Below are 13,522 nucleotides of genomic sequence, written 5' to 3'. Positions count from 1 at the left end.
TCCAGCCACCAATTTTCAAATTTAAAATAATTCTTGTTCTTTTTCCAAGACCCTCCAAGTAGTGCTATAGGGATGTGGTCAGAGCTCAAACTTTGAAGTGGAAGTTGTTTCAGATTTCCAAAATTGTCATCCCACTCATCTGAAATTAGGATTCTATCAATCCTTGAAGCTGTTTTCTGTTGGTCTCCTTTGAACCAAGTATAATTAGCATTCTCTAGTTGCAAGTCAACTAAATTCATATCTTCGATAAAGTCTGAAAATTCCCTCATGTCTCTAGTTCTGATTGAACAATTCTTCTTCTCGGAGATGTATCTAGTGACATTGAAGTCCCCACAAACTGCCCAAGGCCCTTCTATCAGTCCCCTCACAGAACCCAATTCATCCCAAACCATTCTTCTTTCTATGTAAGAGTTGGGAGCATATACTCCCGTGATGTGGCACTTAAAAGACTGAAGTTCGGATTCAAACTTACAAGTTATAGAGTACATTCCTATCTCCAAGACTTCCCCCTTCCAGACCCTCTCATCCCACATAAATAAAATACCCCCCCTCGTTCCACTTGCTTCCAGATATGCTTGTCTAACCCCCACCCCAAATTTGTTTTGCCATTTCTGAGACATTCCCTTCTAATTTTGTCTCTTGAAGACAAATAATGTCGGCCTTCCAACCCCAAACCAAACTATTTACTAGCCTCCTTTTATCTCTATTATTCAATCCCCTAACAATCCAAGACACTAACTTGAACTTCATCGAGAACTAGAGCTAGCATTTCTCCCCTTGTTCCTGCCCCCCATGTTTTTATATTTAACATCAAAGGATACTAAACTTTTCAATTCTTGTGCACCCTTGATCCTTGTTTTTTTTACTTCAATATCCTGTTCCATTCTTCTTGCTTGCCTGCAGCCATCTATCTGCATTAAGAGTTCTGTGGCCTCCTCCTCGAGTCCTTGAAAGTCAACCCCAAATATTTTCCCCAATTTTATCAAGTTCTGTTGCACCCAGACCGATGTTTCTTTTTCTCTCCCTTGCAGAATGTATTGTTGTTGCATCATTATTGGTTCAACTTCCTCTACTTCCTAGTTGACAATATTTGTGTTGTCACCTGGGAGAATTATCCCGTAATTGTCACTTTCTGCACTTCTATTGTCGCAGTCTCTTCATCTTTCTACTCCTTTCCACCCATTCGTACCACTCAGCCTTATCAGTCTCCCATCTAGTAATATCAAAGGATTTGAACCCTGTATTGAAGTAGATTCTGGTTTCCTCCATCCTTTATCTAAAAGATACTAAGGTGTTTCTCAATAATCACAGTGGGTGATTATTGGTGGCTTGAAAGAAAGTCTGATTCCGGTGAAAGCTACCGAAAAAGTGAGATTCTCCCTCCTAGAAAGTAGGAGAGAGAAGGAACATTGGGAATCGTGTCTGGGAGCTTTTTTTTCCTTCTACCCTGCATAAAAAATTCGGTAGGAACACTATGAACTTGACTTAGTACTAGAGGTCTCTTATGATCCTAAACCACTTCTGATGCACTTCCCACACTTTGGAATGGACCTTAAAACACATGTACATATACTAAATCACTCGGTTCAAGCTTATATACTTACGAAGAATGGGTTGAATCCTTAGAGTAGAATTTATGAGATGTTATAGACCAAGCGAAGACATCTTTGTACTCGACCAATAGCTTGAAGTATTTCCTTTCTTCCTAAGGTGTAAAACATGTTCTAATAAGTTGGGTGTGGATATTATAGAGTGTCGAGATTTAGTTCCTTCTGTTCATCTACAATAAGTTGTATGCCATCATATAGTTGAAGGAAAGCCACTTTAACATCATCATCCTTATCATCAAGGCATGGACCATCTCTCATTGTTATGAGAAAGGATGTTTGCACAAGTCTGAATTTTCCTTAGACCTCCTTTGAATGTTGTGATGGCTTCTTTTTGCTCCTCATTTATTTCTCCATGAAACTAGTTGGTTAAATAGTACTTCTTTTCACCTTCAACAAACCATTTGTCATGATTGATATTACAATTTACAACCTTCCTCTTCATAATTGATGGGAAAGTACTACAAATCTATGTTATCAATCCTTTCACAAAAATATTGTATTTCATGCTCCAATAACTTCCTCTCTGATAATGATTTCATTTTGGTTCCTAAGCGATCAAAGATCGAGGTTTTTGAGGTTTCAGGAATACATATTGAATGATGAGATTACCCATTGAATTTTCTTGTAGTAGATCCATAATAATTTTTTTTGTTATTATTCCAGAAGATATTAAACAAAAGATATGGTAAAGCTAGAAAAATTATTGTATGAGGTCTACCCAATGCTAGATGCATAGGCACATAATAGATCGATATGAAAATCATGAAGACACCTCCTTCTATTTGTTTGGAAGATTTACTTTCGTTTTTGTATAACAATCTTTCAAATATAGAGACATGAGGTGTCAATCTTCCTACGCACTCAAACACTAGAGTTTGTTGTTGTGTTTCCTTATCATCAACTTCTTTTTGTCTTTTGTAATGAGGTGTGGTATGATGAAGTCATTATATTCCAAGAGTCTCTATCAAGACGAATCCTAATCCAAACGTAGGAATGACAACATAATTCCCTTGCTTCCTCATTCTCATCAAGGATTTTGTAAGCTCATGTATGTTTTCACCTGTGATTTCATGTTTGAGATCTCCCAGCCTTGCTAGATTTGAGAAGTTGTAAACTGATTTTTCAAATAGTGTGAAGACCTATTGATCAAAGTGCCCTTTTATATCAATATTGCCTTTAGAAGACTCAAAAGTTATATATAAGATTTGTGCAACTAGGACAATCATTTTCTCCTTTTAAATCTTGGAATGTTGAGTGTTTCATTTCTTACCTTAGAGGGTGAACTTATTGAGTACATTCCTCTAGCAGGAATTGTCCCTTTTTCCAATGCACACATGCAATGTAGCAAAAATCTGATTACTCATTATTAATATTTGTCTGTATGTCTCCTTTAGATGGTGTAAGCTTAATGGAGACCTCTTCTATTTTCTTCTCAGACATCTTCATAGTGGTCCATTGAACTTCACTCTCTTCTTCTGAATCAACATCAATTAAGTCGGCTTGTATGGGTTTCTCCATATTTTATCTTCCCAAATCTAAATATAATTTTGCATTTGCAAAGTATGACTCCATCTCGGTGAAATGATTGATGGTTGCATCATTCTTGACTATTTCACCGTCTTTCATATACTTCACGCATTAATACAAAATAGATGGCACCACTCCATTTTCATGAACTCGAAGACGTCCAAGCAACAAGTTGTATGATGCTTTGGTATATGTAACACGAATCAGAGTGTTTTAGTTAGTTGTTTTAGGACTGCAGTGTCTATTTCTAAGTTTTATCTATTTCTATTTTCAATAACTTTAAGGGTACTTAATTACCATGGTTAGAACCATGACTTAAAAATAGGACCATGATCTATATAAGTTTCTTTAATTATATGTTTATGTATTTTCGGTTGTTTTTTTTTACAAAATTAAGAACTCTTTGCATAAGCTTTTCTCTCGGTCATCTTCACTTTTAGTTCCTTGTATTCTCCTGCTTTCCTTTCTGTAGCAAACTAGACATTGTCTTCATTGTGTTATCAACCATCAGTCTTATTAAAACTTACAGTTGGTATCAGAGCTTTCATCTTAAGGGATCTGTGATCGAGTTGGAGAAACCATGGATGCTGAAGTAAGCTTCTCACCAATTGCTACGCCAGTCTTTGATGGAGATAATTATCATATTTTGGCAGTAGGAATGGAGACGTACTTGGATGTTTTGGACCTTTGGGAAGCTATGGAAGATGATTACGATATTTCAGCCCTACCAAATAATTCTACCATTGTTCAGATTAAAGCACACAAGAAAAGAAGACAAAGAAATCGAAGGCTAAGGCATGTTTATTTGCTACTGCATCGTCAATAGTTTTCACGCGAATAATGTCTCTGAAAACTGCTAAAGAAGTATGGGATTATCTCAAGGAATAATATTTTGGATATAAGAGAATAAAAGGTATGCAAGTTTTAAACTTAATTAGGGAGTTTGAATTGGAAAAAATGAACGAATATGAAACAGTGAAGGAATATTCACACAGACTTCTAAATATTGCAAATAAGGTGAGGCTACTCGGCTCTACATTTTCAGACTCAAGAATTGTTGAGAAGATTCTTGTAACAGTTCCTGAAAGGTATGAAGCAAAAATTACGACCTTATAAAATACTAAGGATTTGTCAAAGATTAGTTTGACAGAGTTGCTCAATTCCCTGAAAGCTCAAAAGCAAAGAAGACTCATGAGATAGAAGGTTGTAATAGAAGGGGATCTTGTCAGTAAGCATCAGGTTAACAAAATTCAGAAGAAGAAAAAAAATCAAGCAGTGTGTGAAGGAGAAACATCAGCCAACAACAAAAGTAAGAGAGGAAGCGTGAAGAAAAGTTATCCCCCTTGTCACCACTATGGAAGAAAAGGCCACCCACCATTCAAGTGCTGGAGGAGACCTGATGCTAAATGCAAGAAATGCAATAAGTTTGGACACGAAGCAGTGATTTGCAAGAATAAGGCCCTGCCGCAAGAAGAAAATGCTCAAGTTACTGATTAAGAATAAAAGGATCATCTTTTTGTTGCAACATGATTTTCAAGTAAGAGCTCAACAGATTCTTGGTTAATTGACAGTGGTTGCACTAACCACATTAATCATGACGAGAGTTTATTCAAGTAGTTGAAGCCCACTGAAATTTCCATGGTTCAGATAGGAAATGGAGATCACCTTCCTGTCAAAGGAATTGGAACTATAGATATCAAAACGAGCACTGGCACTGAGAAAATTTCAGAGGTGGATTTGCTAAGCGTAGGACATCTTATGGAAAAAGGATTCATAGTTTTCTTCGAAGATCATCAATGTCAAATCAGTGACACTACTGGAAATGAAATTTTAAGGGTGAAAATGAGAGGAAGGAGTTTTTCCTTTGATACAACAGAGAAAGAGCAACTGGCTTATTCCATGAAGGCAAGCGTAATAGAAACCTGGCACAAGAAACTAGGCCATTGTCATCTACAAGCACTATTGTTGCTGAAGAAAGAAGCTATGGCAAGAGGAGTACCAACTCTAGTTGATCACTTACTAAGTTGTCAAGCTTGTCAATTTGGTAAGCAGAATAGGAAGTCATTTCCTAAAGCAATATGGCGGACTTCTCAAAGGTTTCAACTGATTCATACAGATGTTGTAGGACCTCAAAGAACACCATCCCTTAATGGTAGTCTATACTATGTTATATTCATTGACGATTATACAAGATTCAATCAGAAGTAGCTGGAATTTTCTTGAAGTTCAAAAAGATGGTAGAAAATCAAAGTGGTTGCAGAATCCAATTCTTGTGGTCTGACAATGGAAAAGAGTATAATTCTGAAGAATTTAACACATTTGTGAGAAAGCGGGTATTACTCATCAGCTTACTACTCCATATAATCTGCAACAAAATGGAGTTAGTGAAAGGAGAAACAGATATATAATGGAGATATCGCAGTGCATGTTGCATAAAAAAGAGTTGCCGAAAAGTTTTTGGGCTGAGGCAGCTAATACGACAATATTTCTCCAAAATTGGCTTCCTACTCAAGCATTGCTGAGTAAACCTACATTCGAGGCTTGGGATGGATTCAAACCATCACTAAGATTCATTAAAGTATTTGGTTGTGTTTGTTTCCTTCATGTACCATAGGTTAAAAGAGACAAACTGGACAAGAAGGCACTTTCGGGAATATTTGTGGGTTATAGCTCATCCTACAAAGCCTACAAAGTGTATAATCCACAAACAGGAAATATGATTATCAGTAGAGATGTGCACTTTGCTGAGGAAGAGAAATGGGACTGGAAGGACAATCAACTTTCAGTCAAAGCTTCAGAGGAGCAGGCATCTGATCACTGGAAAAATGAGTTGCTAGATGATCTTCCAATTAGAGGTACAAGACTACTCTCTGACATCTACCAACAAAGTAATGCGGAAGTTTGTGAACCTACAGGGTATGATGAAGCACTTCAAGATAAAAAAAAATGGAGAAACGCCATGGAGCAGGAGATGCTAATTATCTAGAAAAATAAAACATGGGAGTTAGTTGACCGACTGAAAGAAAAGAAGGTCATTGGAGTAATGGGTGTTTAGAACCAAGCTAAATTCAAATGGTTCTATCAATAAATACAAGGCTAGGCTTGTTGTCAAGGGATATGCCCAAAAATTTGGTGTTGATTACTCAGACACCTTTGCTTAAGTGGCCCGATTGGATACCATTAGATTGTTGCTAGCAATAGCAGCACACAAGGGTTGGAAAATGTTCCAGCTAGATGTGAAATCCGCCTTTTTAAATGGTGTACTACTGGAAGAAATCTATGTAGAGCAGCCCGAGGGTTTCTTTGAGCAAGGAAAAGAAGAAAAGTGTCTGCTTAAAAAGGCTCTCTATGGCTTAAAACAAGCTCCAAGAGCTTGGTATAGCAGGATTGATGATCACTTATTGAGTTTGAGGTTTGTACGAAGTGTATCTGAAGTTACTCCTTATGTCAAACATAAAGGAACTGATCTTCTCATTGTTTCCCTTTATGTTGATGATCTCTTGGTGACAGGAAACAATGTGTGGCTGGTTGAAGAGTTTAAGAAGGAAATAATGCAAGTCTTTGAAATGACAGACTTGGGGCTAATGACATACTTTCTGGGAATGGAAATCAAGCACGGTTGTGATGAAATTTTTATCTGCCAAAAGAAGTATGCATGAGAGATACTTAAGAAATTCCATACGGAAAATTGAAAGGCAACAACCACACCAATGAATCCAAAGGAGAAGTTAAGCAAAGAGGGTGGAACCGATCAAATTGATGAAGGCAATTTCAGAAACTTGATAGGATGTTTGATGTATCTCATTGCTACAAGGCCGGATATTCTATTTGATGTAAGTCTTTTATCTTGATTTATTTATTGTGCTACTAAAATGCATTTGCGAATTATAAGATACATTAAAGGTACTGTTGAATATGGTGTCAAATTCAAGAAGTGTGAGAATTTCAAGTTGTATGGATTCTCAGACAGTGATTGGGATGGATCCGTTGACGACATGAAAAGTACATCAGGATATTGTTTCAGTCTGGGATCAGGGATTTTCTCTTGGTGTTAAAAAAAGCAGGAAAATGTGGCTCAATCGAGGTTGAATTCATCGCTGCAACTGTAGCAATAAATCAAACCTTATGGCTGAGAAAAATATTTTCTGATTAGCATATGGAGAAAAAAGTTAATACTGAGGTTCATGTTGATAATCAAGTTGTAATAGCCATTTTGCATAATTCGGTGTTTTATGGGAAGACTAAACACTTCAACATCAAGCTTTTTTTCTTGAGGGATGTGCAGAAAAAAGGAGAAATGATTCTTGTTTATTGCAAATCTGAATATCAGCTAGCATATGTATTTACGAAATCCCTTCCTGTCAGCAAGTTCGAGTTCCTAAGGCAACAATTTGGAATTTGCAGCTCCTAATGCACGATGATAGTGTCTATTTCTTAGTTTCCTGTATTTCTCTTAATCAGTTATTTTAGGGGTAGTTACCATGGTTAGCACCATGACTTAAAAGTAGGACCATGATCTATTTTAGTTTCTTTAATTGTATGTTTATGTATTTTCAGTTGTTTTTTTACAGAATTAAGAACTCTCTGCATAAGCTTTTCTCTAAGTCATCTTCACTTTTAGTTCTGTATTATCCTACTTACTTTTCTGTAGCAAACTAGACATTGTTGTCACTGTGTTATCTGCCATCAGCCGTATTAAAACCTACAAATTGTTTTATTTCATGTCTCCAATGAAAAATCCTATGCGAATCTGTAACACATTGCTAAATGAAAGAGCTAGAATTAGAAAGAGTCATTTTTTGGAAAGAATGAAAAATCTGGAAATTTGTTTAAGTTATGTTAAGCTTGAGTTTTGGGTCAACTTCAAATGACCATAACTCCTATCTCAAGATGATTTAGGTGCTCTACCAGATACCGTAGGAAAGATCTTTGAATTATCTTTCCAATGCTATCGAATTTGCTCAATTTCGAGTTTGTATGGGGGAGATATGGCCACTCAAAGTTGGGCTGTCTAGATAAGGAAAGACAAAACCGGATTTTAGGAGGGTACTATGGTCTTTTCTCACCCAATTATTTAATTTCATTTTTGGTAAAAGAGTTAGGGTTTTGAGATAAGAGAAAAGAAGAGGAGAAAAGGCAAGGAAATGTCAAGTTCTTGAAGCTAGGATTGTAAATTTCATCAAGGGGTGATCCCTATGAGGTATGTGAGATCACATAGCGTTGGGTTAGTTCACCCACACGCTAATCATGATTCAATTCAGCGTAATTGTGTTCTTCAAAGAAAAGATTATGAGTTCTTGATGAATTTTATTTAAGTTTTGTTTGAATCTTGATTGTGAGTTTTGGAGGAGTTCTTGGGGGTGATTTGGTGAGATTTAAGGTTTTTTTTAGTTGATTCTTGCATATTTTGGTTATGTATTAGAATCAAATCGTTTGGGTAAGGAACCATTCGAATCTAGGGAGTTTAGAGTTGAAAAACGACCAAGAAAATTTGTCAAAAATCTGGGAATAGGTCTGGGGCGCCACACCACTCAGAGCATCCCAAGACAGAGTCTGAAGTTAGGGCCCTAAGGCGCCGCGCCAGCCAGTGCGCCCCAACCCAGACTCTGAGGTTCTGCCTAGCGCTAAGGACGTCAGGTTCTCTACCCTTTCCCACTATTTTCTGTTTGAGTTCCCTTGCAACGTACTTAAGTTTTCTAATCAATTTATACACTCTAAAGTACATCTAAACATCATGAAATCATCCATAAACATGTATTCATGAACCTTTGAATCCATAATTCAATTCAAGGAAAGTTAAGAGTTAGGTCAAGAAAAGTCCAAAGAGTTTTCCAAATGTCTTTTACACATTTTAAATTTGTTTTAAGGCTTGAGTTTTGAGTTGAGTAAAGAGTAAAGTTTGAAGTTCATTTCTTCAAAAGAGTATACCGGGAATATGTATTCCCAAAGAGTAAATGTTTTCACATTTTAAACAAGAGAGGAAACACTGATTTCCAAGAGAGCCTTTGAGGTAGTTTTTGACTAATTATCTCAAACCACAGAAAGAGTTTCTATTTTAAACATATGAGATGAGTATTTTGGGAGTAGTATTGAGCACCGTTGTGGGACAAGTTCATAACAACTCAATGTCTCCATAAACCATGTAGCCAACGTGGGTAGAAAAGGGTCATACTTTTTAGATGATTGCTTAGTGATTTTTAGCATAGACTAGTGTATCTACTTAGTTGAGGCGTTCTATATCCCGGCAAGTTATACGACAGTTCTGGCAGTGTGGGCAAGGTGATGTATCATCACATTAGCTCATAGTGATGGTTGTCGGTTAGAGAAACTCCCACATAATTATATTACTTTATTATATGAGTAAATTGAGTTTAATGTTTAAATGCTTTATATAAATTGCACCTATAATGTTGTTTTATTTTTCATTTGAGTTGAGTATCCATGAGAGTAAAGCTAAGGTAATTGTTCTTTTCAAATTCATTTCATGCTTATGTCATGTTTAGTTTTCCCCTCGCATGCTTGTACATTCAATGTACTGACACTATTTGGCTTGCATCATTTTATGATGCTGACATAGGTAACCAGGATCAACATCGAGCGCCTTGTTGATCCAGTTGAGCACTCAGAGTCAGTTGATAAGCCTCATTGCTTTCCGGAGGATTCCCTCTTTATTTCTTTGATTAGTAAGTTCATGGGATGTTGTGGGTCTTGTCCCGACTTCCATCTCAGTTGTTAGTGGCTTCATAGACAGCTAGTTAGTTCATTTTTGTCTTGTTGTTGGCTTATGTTCAGATTTGAGTTGCCACTTTGGCTAAGTTAAATATTTATTTATAAAACATTTTGAGTTTAGTTTGAGACAGTTGAGTTATCTTGCATTTGAATTCTCTTCTTAATGCTTAAAATTTTCCGCTGAGAGTCTAGCCAGGCCAAGGGTTTGCTTGGGGCCAACAATGGTTCTCGAGTGCCAGTCCCACCCAGGGTGTAGGCTCGGGGTGTGAAAAACTTAGTATTAGAGCACAGAGTTAAAAATTCCTAGGGAGTCGATGATGTCGTGTTTGTGGAGTCCTAGTTATCACTGTGAAACGCGTCACATCTATAATTTGGAGGCTACAACATTTAGGAACTATCTCGCTTCTTTCATATTCGTGCAATAGAGTTTATCTCTATAAAAGTTCCCTTCTAATTCGTGTTTGCACATGTCTTTCAGATCATGCCTCCGCGAAGAGTTTTTCGAGGTCGTCCTGCTAGGAGGAATGTTGAAGAGCAAGGGGAACCTAATGCACCAGAAGTGCAACCCCAAGGAGAGGTCACTAATGCTGAATTTTGGGAAGCAATCCGAATGCTAAGTTAAGTTGTGACCAACCAAGTTGGGAAACAAAGAGGGGATCGATAAAAAGAGGCTGATACTTTGAGGATCTGCGAGTTCTTGAGGATGAATCCTCCGAGTTTCACTGGTTCAAGCACTATTGAGGATCCGGAGAATTTTGTTAAGGAACTGCAGAAGGTGTTTGAGGTTATGCACGTTGCCAATGCTGAGCGAGTGGAACTAGTTGCATATCAAATGAAGAGTGTTGCTAGGACTTGGTTTGACCAGTGGAAGAAGAGTAGGGATGAGGATGCACCGGTTTTGAGTTGGGTTGTGTTCGAGAGTGCTTTCTTGGGGCGTTTCTTTCCCCGTGAACTGAGAGAAGCCAAAGTACAAGAATTCCTTACCCTTAAGCAGGATTCATTAAGTGTTCATGAGTACAATTTGAAGTTCACCCAACTTTCTCGATATGCTCCGGAGATGGTTGCGGACATGAAGAGAAGGATGAGTCTATTTGTTGTTGGATTATCTCGTCTGTCTAGAAAAGAGGGCAACACAGCCATGCTAATAGGGGACATGGATATAGCAAGGTTGATAGTTTATGTGCAGCAGGTTGAGGAAGAGAAGCTGAGGGATAGAGAAGAGTTTAGAAACAAGAAGGCTAAGATAGGGAATTAGTCAGGGCAACAAAGGAGTAATGTGAACCGTTCTTCCTTTCAAGATAAGCAAAACAGACCTACTCCATCATCTGCTAGTGTACCTGCACCAAGGAACAAAAGTGAGTATAATAGTCAGAATTCACAGAATTTCAGAGCTAGACCTGCTCAGTCTCAAGGTAGTATGGCACAAGGAGGAAACTGGGCTCCTGCCTGTGCTAAGTGTGGTAGGAACCACCCAGGTAAGTGTCGCGATGGCTCCACTGGTTGTTTCAAGTGTGGTCAAGAGGGTCACATCATTGAAAAGTGCCCTAAGAACCGACAAGGTAATATGAATCAGGGTAATAGAGCCCAATCTTCATTAGTGGCTCCACCAGATAGGGTTGCACCTAGAGGAGCTACTTCAGGTACCGGCGGAGAAGAAAACCGTCTATATGCTATCACTAGTCGACAAGTGTAAAAGATTCTCCAGATGTTGTCACTGGTATGATCAAAGTCTTTACTCTTGATGTTTATGCTTTGCTAGACCCATGAGCGAGTTTATCTTTTATGACTCCTTATGTTGCAATGAATTTGGATGTTCTTCCTAAGAAACTTTGTGAACCCTTTTGTATTTCTACACCTGTTGGGGAGTTTATCCTAGCTGAGTGAGTTTATCGTGATTGTACCATTTTCGTCAATCACAAGAGCACTATGGCTGATTTAGTTGAGTTGGACATGGTTGATTTTGATGTTATTCTGGGTATGGACTGGCTTCATGCATGTTATGCCTCCATTGATTGTAGAACTCGAGTTGTTAAGTTTCAGTTTCCTAATGAGCCAGTTATATAGTGGAGTAGCATTTAAGCAGTGCCTAAGAGTCATTTTATTTCGTACCTTAAGGCGAGAAAGTTAGTTCCCAAGGGTTGTGTCTATAACCTAGTCCGAGTTAATGATTCTAGTGTTCAGACACCTCCTATCGAGTCAGTTCCAGTTGTGAGTGAGTTTCTAAAAGTCTTTCCAAATGATCTACTCGGAGTCCCTCCTAAGAGAGAAATAGACTTTGGTATAGATATCTTTCCTGATACTCGTTCAATATCTATTCAGTTATATAGAATGGCACCAGTAGAGTTAAATGAGTTAAAATAGCAGTTGAAAGATCTCCTAGAGACAGGTTTCATTCGACCAAGTGTCTCACCTTGGGGTGCTCCAGTCTTATTTGTGAGGTAGAAAGATGAATCTCTTAGAATGTGTATAGATTAGCGTCAGTTGAACAAGGTTACCATCAAGAATAAGTATCCTCTTCCAAGAATTGTTGATCTCTTCGATCAGCTTCAGGTGCCCCATGTTTCTCTAAGATTGACCTAAGATTTGGCTACCATAAGTTAAGAGTAAGGGTATGTTATATTCTAATGACAGCATTCAGGGCCCGTTATGGTCATTATGAGTTCCTAGTTATGTTATTTGGTTTGACTAATGCACCTGTAACATTCATGGACCTTATGAATAGAGTATTCAAGCCTTATTTAGATATGTTTGTTATCGTGTTCATTGATGACATTCTAATCTATTCGAGGAATGAGGAAGATCATGCGATTTTTGGATAGTTCTCCAAATTCTAAAGGATAGATAGTTGTAGTTCTCTAAATGTGATTTTTGGCTTGAGTCTGTGGCATTCTTAGGCCATATTATTTTCGGTGATGGGATTAGAGTTGACACTCAGAAAATAGAGGTACGTGCAGAATTGGCCTAGACCCACATCTCCAACTGATATTAGCAGTTTCTTGGGGTTGGCTAGATATTATAGAAGGTTTGTAGATGGGTTCTCATCTATTTCATCCCCTCTGACTAGGTTGATTCAGAAAATAGTGAAGTTTCAATGGTCTGAAGCTTGTGAGAAAAGCTTTCAGGAATTGAAAAAAAGGTTGATTATTGCCCTAGTATTGACCTTACCAGAAGGTACTCAAGGTTTTGTTGTATATTGTGATGCTTCCAAAGTTGGTTTGGGTTGTGTGTTAATGCAGAATGGTAAAGTTATAGCTTATGCCTCCAGACAACTGAAAGTTCACGAGAAGAATTATCTAACCTATGATCTAGAGTTGGCTTCCATAGTATTTGCTTTGAAAATATGGCGTCACTATCTTTATGGTGTTCATGTAGATGTGTTCACCGATCACAAGAGTCTTCAGTATGTGTTTAGTCAGAAAGAGCTCAACCTTAGATAGAGGAGGTGGTTAGAGTTACTCAAGATTATAACATGAGTATTCTATATCACCCAGGTAAGGCTAATGTTGTTGCCGATGCTTTGAGTAGGTTGTCTATGGGTAGTACCACCCATATTGAAGAAGAGAAGAAAGAGTTGCCAAAAGATGTGCACAGGCTTGCACGATTAGGAGTTCGACTAATGGATTCCACAGAAGGAGGAGTAGTGGTAATGAATAAGG

The sequence above is a fragment of the Solanum stenotomum genome, chromosome 4 (assembly GCF_019186545.1).
Source record: "Solanum stenotomum isolate F172 chromosome 4, ASM1918654v1, whole genome shotgun sequence".
Classification (NCBI taxonomy): domain Eukaryota; kingdom Viridiplantae; phylum Streptophyta; class Magnoliopsida; order Solanales; family Solanaceae; genus Solanum; species Solanum stenotomum.
Note: the sequence above shows the minus strand (reverse complement) of the source record.